Source organism: Lolium rigidum, chromosome 1 (genome assembly GCF_022539505.1).
Source record: "Lolium rigidum isolate FL_2022 chromosome 1, APGP_CSIRO_Lrig_0.1, whole genome shotgun sequence".
Classification (NCBI taxonomy): Eukaryota; Viridiplantae; Streptophyta; class Magnoliopsida; order Poales; family Poaceae; genus Lolium; species Lolium rigidum.
Genome location: NC_061508.1, coordinates 109,117,555 through 109,127,330, shown reverse-complemented (window position 1 = coordinate 109,127,330; position 9,776 = coordinate 109,117,555). Strand labels below are relative to the sequence as shown.

The 9,776-nt window shown below is 42.5% G+C and overlaps 1 pseudogene; it reads right to left on the bottom strand.

Moving 5' to 3' along the window:
- Positions 1-4,759: 4,759 nt before the first annotated feature.
- Positions 4,760-9,402, bottom strand: LOC124649961 (annotated as a pseudogene).
- Positions 9,403-9,776: the final 374 nt, after the last annotated feature.

The window sequence follows — 9,776 nt, the reverse complement described above, 5'->3', positions numbered from 1 at the left end:
TTGATAAAGTAATACATTTTTGTAACTCATTATTATACATATTGGCTTTAGATTGACTATAAATAATATTGCACTTGGCTTATAGCCAACACTGGCTATACTATTGAACTTACTCTAAGCTACCAAGACATAACTAATCAAAGAGCTCCATTAAATTAATCATCTTTAACGATTTCCTGAGAGAGTTGTTAGCACGCAATGGTCTTGCAGTAGTGTTTATTTTATTGTTCCAACTTGGGCAATAGCAGACGTAGTATATCGTAAGTTTCTAGGGTTAAGTATGATGATAGTGTGAACACTCGGATAGCCGTCCTAGATCATCGAGCTTATACCGACTACTGACCAAATCATCTCATGTCTCTCATGGAACAAAGGAAGACCATATCTTAATCTATTCCATGCCTGAAAGTTTTCTTCGATTAAAAAGTAGTACAGCAGAAGATGGATGTAGGGAAGAGCACAAGATTGACGTACTGGCTGGCCGGCTGCACGGGCCGTTAGCGACACGTGCAAAGGAGCAAAATGCCGGAGAGCAGGTGGGGCTACCTAGCTACTCAATCGACTCTAAGTGTCAATTTTTTCTAGATACGAATTCCACTTATTTTAAAACAGAGGTAGTAGATAGTAGGAGGATAGATTGGGAGTAAGCATTTGGTGCACATGGGCACCAGTGCTCTCAGTTTTTTAAATATTTAAAAAGTTATATATCCATGTTTTAAAAAATCATCACATTTATTCTATGAATACATATATATGTTCCGAATACTCGTGAGAAGTTTTGGTAGAAATTACATTGTATTTTGAGCTACAGGAAAAAAACAAATTTATGGCTACGTATAGAGATGTATATTTGTCAGAAATTTGTCTTTTTTATATAGCTCAAAATATAACATATTTTTCTCCGAAATTTTTACCGTACCTTCGGAATGTTTATATGTATGTAGATATTTAATTTCAATTTTTTTGGAATAAAAATAATATGACTTTATAGCACCAGGAGCACTGGTGCTCATGTGCTAAAGACACTTTTCGGATAGATTGGTGAATATGCTTCCACAAACTCTCCGGCAGCAATCTGTTAGCTAGATAGCCATGGTGACGAAGGAGAATATATCGTTCGTTTTGCGTCGCCGGCCATGCTTGACTTCCACGGTTGGTGGTCAATGGGGGCAGCGTACGTGCACCTAACACTACCAGAGAGGATGCTGTTGGCAATCAATTAAGCAGCCTAGAAGCAGGTCAATGGAGTCAACACATAATTGATAATTGTGGGCGACTAAACGGCCTAAAGAGGAGCCGTGCTGTGTTAGAGCAGTACCTCACTGCTGAAACACTTATGTTGCTGACCACCTTTAGAGCAATTCCAATATTGTAGTCAGTTGCTGGCTATAAGGCAAGTATCATATTATCTATAACCAACTTAAAACCAACATATACAATAGTGGGCTATAAAAATGTAGCACTTTATTAACATATGACCCACCTTTCACTCTCACAAAGTGCCTAGAAGCACGTACTAGAGCGGGCTCTTGCATAAGAGCCCACTCTCCTTCTCTCTCCTCCTCTCTCCTCCAACTAAGCAATAATATACTATTTTAATTGTTATAGCCAGTTGACTAGAATTTATTGTACTTGCTCTTATAAACCGTGAAGAAAGGTGATGCCTAGCTAGTAAGGCTAAGTCCATTAATTAATTAATCCTTGTGGACTACCAGATCACTGTTAATCTCTTTTTAGGCGTGAACGGGATAGTCCAGTTGAACTCAGTCAAATGCCACCGGTGAGAAAAGAGTTTTTTATAAACCTATAAAAAAGGGTTTTATGTTGCGTTTTTTTGTTGATAAAACTTGATCTTGCGCATGTTTAGTTTAAATTGTTCAATTGAGGAACTAAAGATATGTCTAATGTCTTTTTATTTGTTTCGTATGTTGAATTTGAGTGATTTGTATAATTAATGAAACCAATTGGTAAAAGAATTGGCAAAAAAATTATAAGAAGTTAAACATAAGTTAAATACGGAGTATAAGAGGTTAGCACCTTAGATTAGATTATAAGGAGTTAAGGATAAGAATCTAGATAAGGAGTTAAGTTTTCAGGGGTCGGCTAGAGCTGCCCTAGAAGGAGCACTGCTGTCATGGGCGGAGGGATATCAATACATGGGTATACAAATGTGCATCTATTATTTCTAGCAAAAGCTTGCATATCTGCGTCTAATTCATATGTAGAGAAATATATATTAAATAAAATAGGAGAAATATGAGTAAAATTGTGACTTTCAGTCTGCTCTACACACTCATCGTTCATACGCTGGCTTCGCCGCTCAGAGCTGTACGTGATAAAGCATGCCTTGGTTATAGTAGTACCTCTACCGAAACACTTTAGTTGTTGACCACCTTTGTAAACCGCGTAGAAAGGCCATGGCTAGTAAATCCATTAGCCAGTCTTTGTCGAATCATTTTCAGGCGTGAGCTAGATAGTTCAGTTGAGTTCAGTCAAATGCCATGGCCCATGGATGAGAGAAGAGTTCCGTACAGGATTTGCTTCTTCCTCCCTGGCCCCTTTGCCCTTGGTGAGGTCCCTTCACGGGTCACTGGTGCCCATGTCGTTATTCCCTGGAATTCCAACGCTTCCCTCCATCCTGCCTTGGAAGCGTTGGCGACCGTACCGGCACTTGCAAATCACGTGGAAATCCAATTTTCAAGTTTTCTTTGATTCAAAACACCTCACCTCAAATTGAATGAGTAAAATCGGTGTTGCCACGGAAAGTTAGCTGAAGAATTACGAGGATTGGTGGATTTGTTTCTGCGAATATTGCAAGCAAACCCTGGAATGTTGTTTTGTGTATCAAGCATCCTGTGGAGTGTTCGCGTGACGTGTCTCGAGTGCTTCTGCAAAGCCAGAGTGGGGAAACTTAAGACAACCACACCTCGACTTGTTAACCATCTCTTTGGTGAAGGCAACAAACGAGGCCCAAGTGCTGCCCCCCTCTTATATCACTTTTGCTCCGGTGCTCTTCCTTTGGTAAAATTCTAGGCGCGTCAAATACAAAGACGGTGGAGATCTTTTCATAACTCTTCGTAAGCGGTGGCACAGTCATAAATTCACCAAATCTGACACATATGTACAACCCTGTACATGCCCGTATGGGCCCGTGTTGTCTCGTAGGAGCCAATCTTGTACGTATGGCATGCACGCCGTGGGGATATTTCGGCGGACCCAATTTAAGAAAAAAGAACCGAATATAATCCATCAGTTTCGGTTAGGGAGGAGCACTGAAGCAGGGCTCATATCATATATTCTTCTCACAGGTAGGACACCTGGACTCGTTATTTACTACTCCCTCCGTACTAAACCGTGAAACGTTTAAGAGTAGTAAAACAATGTGTTACAACGTCTTATATTTCTGTATAGAGGGAGTACCTCGCTAACGGACGCAATTGATAAGAAGCTTAAAATACCCGGCTGAGAAATGCTACAGCTGATATAGGACTCATTGTATAGTTACATACCTATTGTTTTCACTATAGGAATGAAAAAAAAATACTCGGCAAAGTCATTCATTCTCCAGTTCTTCCTCGCCTGGATGAAAGCCCAAGGCGAGAATACTCAACAATGAATTGTATGACGAAATGCCTCCTCACTATCAACAATTTCTCTCATACATTGTATGAGGAAATGCCTCCTCACTATCCAAGCAAGTGCATTGCCCCCGTGATTTTAGGCCCACAATGGACCCACACATCTCCACCTCATCCCGTAAGAAGTTTTAGCAAGCCAACTGTCTAGATGCGCTAAATTTTCTAAGAAGCCCATTTATGCTCTATGAGACTACGAGTAGTCGAGTACTTGAGTAGGACATTAACTGAAAGATATGTCTATGTTTGTCAACTGTTTACAGTGAAGAAAAATAAAAGCTGTTGGCGGTATTAAATGAAAGAAGTTTACTGAATATTCCATACTACATGTTTCACTTACGTAGCATGAAAGAGTAGATCAAATATTTATTTTTTTAACAAAAGACAAAAGGGTGAACTGTGGTTTGATCAACTTCCACAAAATTTGGTCTGTGTCGACGTTTTATGTCCAAAAGTCAATTTTCATCTCTCCTGTTGCAATGCATAGGCAAATTTCCTAGTTGATACTACAAGCAAATGAAACACAATCAATGCATTTTCATCGTTATGAGAAATAAATACTAATTACCGATTGAGATGTGCACAAAACATTTTCAGTACAGTACTCTGTACAACAACAGAAAGAGACAACAACTCAGCTGAGATGGTCCTTCCAGTCCCAGATGAACCAACAAGCAATGAGGAAGTCCGTACTACTACTAACAGACAGAAAACAGTTCTGATACATTGGTGAAGCACATGGTATGTCCTACTGATTATCAGGAAACCCATGGACGTGAAGACAACTGCTGCACAGATGGAAAATATTAATTGCTTAATTGGTGGAAAATAACTGCACGCAAATGGAAATACAACATGTACCTAGCATGTATTTTCATCACAAATTAGCATATCAAAGGGCTGCGGCACCAGCACAAAACATTTACACGGCAGCAGCGTGCACACACAGATAAGTGAACTCAGATGGTGCTCTGCTCCCAGTCCCAGGTACTGAACAGTGTTGTGCGAAACCAGAAAATAGGACTAGCACAAACTGAAATACAAAGATTGATTGACGCTGTTCGGAAATGAAAACACAAACAGTAGTCCTCGAATCGATGTGTGCTGCTGACTCTGGATTGAGATCAGTTACTCCTCACGACGGGTCGGTTCGGGTGCAGCTCAAGCTGGGTCCTCACATATTTCAGTGCGTCGGGAGTGCCATATATGAGCACAACTTCCTTGAGGCAAGACAGAGATGGCAACCCGAAAAGCGAACTACCATTGGCAGCTTTAAAATAACAGTGGAGCAGCTCAAGCTTAGGGGTTGCTCCTACTTCAAACTTGACTGATTCAAAATTGTTGTGGACTCCTAGCTCCAGAACCATCAGGCTCTGGAATGTCTCCAGACTGAAATTGAGATGTACCGCTTCACCCTTGAACGACTTCTTCAACAGATGCAGGGATGCCAGGTTTGGCAGATCCCCAAGGACTTGCATGGCACCACTGAGTTCTGATATCCCGCAGCTCCGTAACTTCAGCTTCACCAGATTCTTGAGCTCCCGGACCCATTCCGGCAATTTGACCAGGTTGCCGTACAGCTTAAGGCTCTGCAGAGTTTCCGGAAACGAGAACGGTCCATCCAAGCAGCCAGCTAACCCCGGCTCTCCCTCTGACCTGATTGATAACGACTCCAGGCGGTTCAAAGCAACAACTGCTGAACACAGCTCTTGTCCGTTTTTCTTACTGATGCCAGTCACTCCTAACTTGCGCAACTGGGTGAGTCCTTTTATGTCCTGCATTATGGCCTTCCCCCATCGTCCGATGTTCACAACACCCAGTGTACGCATGGCCTTCAGTTTTCTCATCCCTTCTGGCACTAGAACACCATACCTATCAAGAGTTCAAGACGCATCACAATAGTAGGGAGCACAGCACAGCAGAAAAGAGTGCATACGTCATGGCGGTGGATGCCACTGCGACACATGAGCACAGGTGCACACCATAGTACAGAATAAAAGGTCAAATAGAAAGGCATTATACATGCCCTGTGGCTCAATTCCCCTGTCGACGCATATTCTTCATACGAGATGCTCTCGTCCTCCGGTTTCACACCGGCACAAATATTGTTCAGCTTCTGAAGATTGGTGATACTCTTCGGAAGCTTGATTATTCCTGTACCTCTGACATCTAGCGTCTGGAGTTCTCTCAAGTTACCCCATGAATCTGGCATGTGAGAAATGTGACCATATCCTCTTAGAGAAAGGTATCTTAGGTGAAGAAGCTTCCCAATATGCTTAAGGTGATGATCAAAAAGACCTGTTGAGTCTTCCAAGTCCAGCACTCGCAGAAGCCTCATCTTATCAGAAATGAAATATGACTTCCACTGCCCAAAACCTGTCACTGATCGTACACGGGACATGTCCACTATGCTCTCAAATTCACTCTGGTTTCCTTGCCAATTGCCGTTTATAGCAAGGTGGCGCATAGTGGCTTGGCTGTTTGAGCTGTAACCTTCCTCCAGTGCAAAAACAAGATTTTCTTCCATTGACTTTGAGATGCCGATATCACGCATGAGATCATGCACTTGGCAGGAATCAATGCCTTTTGTACTATGGATTGATCTTTGAGATGGCAGGACCATACTCCTGCTTATAAGTTCCATGAAGTAGCCATCTGCTATTTCCTCCATAGACTTGCCTTGAACCTCCCTTGAGTAACCCTCCGCGGTCCACCGACGCACCAAGCGTTCCCGCCCAACCCTTTGGTCTTCACGAAAGATGGGCATATACAGGAAACAAGACTTGAGATGATAGGGCAAACCATCATAGCTTCTCATAAGGACGGTTCTTATGGTCCCAAGCATGGGATTCATTTCCAACTCAGCACTGATATGCTCATTCAGTTTCCTCCATTCCAAAGCTGTTTTTGGTTGGTTTGCCAAGAAGCCACCTATGGTGACTATTGCAAGGGGGAGTCGGTTGCACTTCCGCAGGATCAGTTCTGCTTGTTCAGCCAGCTCAGGGTATTGCTTATCCAAATCTATAATCTCCTTAAATACCTGTAATTTTAGAGATCGAGTTCTTCAGTATCTTGAAAACTAAATCAGGTACAACGTAGTATTTAAGTATTGGAGTAGATGTGCTATAATTGTAACTTATCTACAATTTTCAATCACATTTGTATCAAGAAGTGTGGTTATGTGCAGCTATGACCACGAGAGTTGTTCTTCTATGAATTTACTTAAAACGAAGTATAAAGCCTCGCATTGCACTCCCAGTGTGAACAATGATCATAGTAAAACTGATAATAATGGCCAAAAATTGAGAAAGGATATCTTGTAGATCAAGTTAGAAATGGTCATTTTGGTTCAACAACAAAATGATGGAAAACAAATCCTAGGGCAACATGTACAAATGATGCATGATGATAGTTCCTTATTGAGTACCTTTTTGGCAAAGAGGTCACATGCATCCTTGTATTCTAGACCTTTGAGCTTGTATATATTTTCCTTTTTCTTTGAACAATGTTTAGCAATACTCTCTTCCCTGGTGGTGACTATGATCCGGCTTGCATTTTCCATTTTATGAAAAATTGGTATTATCATGTCCCATTCTGCAGTAGATGATACATCATCAAGAACAATCAAGCACTTATTTCTTACTAAAATATTTGCTAATTCCTCTATCAACTTTGCAAGTGGCATCGAAACTAATGCCTTCTTTGTGTTGTCCATCGAACCCACCACATCCTTCTTTTCAAAAGGTTCTAGTTGCATAACCAAGCTTCGAAGGAGCTCCACAAGATCGAAAGGGCGCAAGACTGTTACAAAGGCGTGTTTCTCAAACATGCCACTGAGCTTGTTGTGGTAGATATCTTTGACTAGAGTGGTTTTTCCGAGACCACCCATTCCCCACACCGAGATCACATTGAATTGATCGGTAGCTTGACTTTTAAATAATTCGATTACCTCATCTTTTTCTTTCTTTCGCCCAACAGCATGAGACTCCTCCAAAGCAGTCGCAATTGTTCTGATGCGAGTGAGGCTCTGTCCGACTAACTTCTTACCATCAACACCCTTAGAGTGATGCTCTGAAATCTCACTAATGTGGACTATAGACTTCTCATCATTTTTGTTAGTATCTTTGTCTGAGCTTGACTTTGTCCCCGTCAAATATATTGTATCTTGAGAAACCTGCGCGCAAGCCAGGAATGTTTTCATGTTGGGAACCGTATACGATAATGAATTAAAAATAATTCTAAATAAGGAAGCTATAAGAATCACTAAAATGGTTCAAAATCCAATTTTCCATTTGAACCCCAAACACAAGTGTTTCCATCCATTTTCCAAAGAAACTACAACCTAAAATGTAAAAAGAAAAAGAACTGAACATGTGCAGGTGTACACACATAATGCATCTTGTATGGGAGTGTGTATTATTTTGTGAAGGGTTACATAGAATCTTGATTCTGGGGCCATTAATTACTATCGAGCTACACTACGTATATACTAGTACTGCTCGCTTTCAATTTTAAATGTGAGAACCATCACTGCTACAATTTGGCCATAATGCTATGGGTAACTACCTGGACCAAATAATACTCTAGCAATGAATAATATGGTGCAAAAAATGTAATCACTAGATATTGAATCTTATTGCTATTCTCTCGTTCGTGTTGTTTTTGTCAAATTGGCCCCGTATACTAAAAGAGTATTAGCATCATTAACTCCATAAGAAAATAGATAGCTCAGAAGTAGAACTTTCAATGTTACCTTTTTGTGGAAAGCATAAATTTTTTGATCAGCGGACAATTGCTTCAGCTCTGATCCGATGTTTCCTTTCCCTGCACATAACCTCGCAACTTCAAGTTGTGGTGTTGACACAATGATTCTGCTCCCCATGTTGTTGTTTGGGAAGCACCTTTTGACCCGATCCCACTCCTCAATGGTGGATAGGTCATTAATCACAATCAAGTACCTCCTACCCCTCACATATTCATCAAATGTCTCAGCAAGATCTTGCACCAGCTTTTCTGTTCCCAGCAGAGCTTTAGCCCCTACACCCATGTGAAATTGCTCCACCAAACTCTGAATGAAATCTTTTGGATTAAAAGGGTGCAGCAGTCTCACCCAGGCTCGGCATGAAAACTTGCCTTTAGTATCTGGATTCTCGTAGACTTCCCTGACGATGGACATCTGCCCAAGATGAGCACTTGTTCCCCACACGGTGATCACCCTGAGGTTATTCTCCTTCTCGTTGATGAGCTGCAGAAGGTCCACCTTTGATCCGTCCTGCTTTGCAGCGCGCCTTGCTTCATCAATGTGAACCAGTGCTGCAGAAGCAATGCTAGAATGCTCAGCAGCCGTGGCGGCCTTGGAGCCGGAACCCTTGATGAGATTGTAGCGCATGTTCCTCTGGCTGACATCCTCCACATTGGCTCTGAGCTCCTTCATCTGCTTGGCCACACAGCGCCGGTCGAGCAGCGTGCGATGGATACGCCACCAGGACTGCCTTCCGAGACGGACGGCGAATTCCTGGAGGGTGTCCTCAACGTCGTAGGCCACATCGCGGACCTGCTTCACCCAGACCTTGACCACCGTGTTGTCCACTCCCTCGCCGTGGGCGGCCATGAGAAAGGCCTGCATCATCTCCAGCTCATTGGAGATGAAAAGCTGGTCGCGCCGGACCCCGAGCTGCAAGGCCACCTCCTCCGCCAGTACAGATTTTGCATAGCTAAGTGCTCCACTCAGCACGGACTTCCCAACGCTCAGCGCAGTTGCCTCCATTGGTTAGCTCTCTGCTCGGTGGTGGTTTTGCGTGGACAGCCCGCAGTGTGAATACAGGGAGCGTGTAGATACAGAGGATAAGAATGATGCAGGTTAAAAGGAGGAGCTCGCTTGCTTGCTGCAGGAGTGCATCTACAAGTTGCTTTAATAAATTGAGCACCTGCTGCTATTAGAAGAAGGAGGAAGCCCAAGACTCGAGGCTGAGTCCAAGTCCCAAAAAATTCACTTGAAGTTTAGCAGGGAACGTGACAGCAGCTCGAGGTTGGTTTAAGTTAACTTTGCTTGCTGCCGGCCGGATGCTCGGTATCTTCCATTAGGATGAGCAGAAAACAAGTGGATGGGAATAGGATGCCTCAACATGACTGCAAAATACA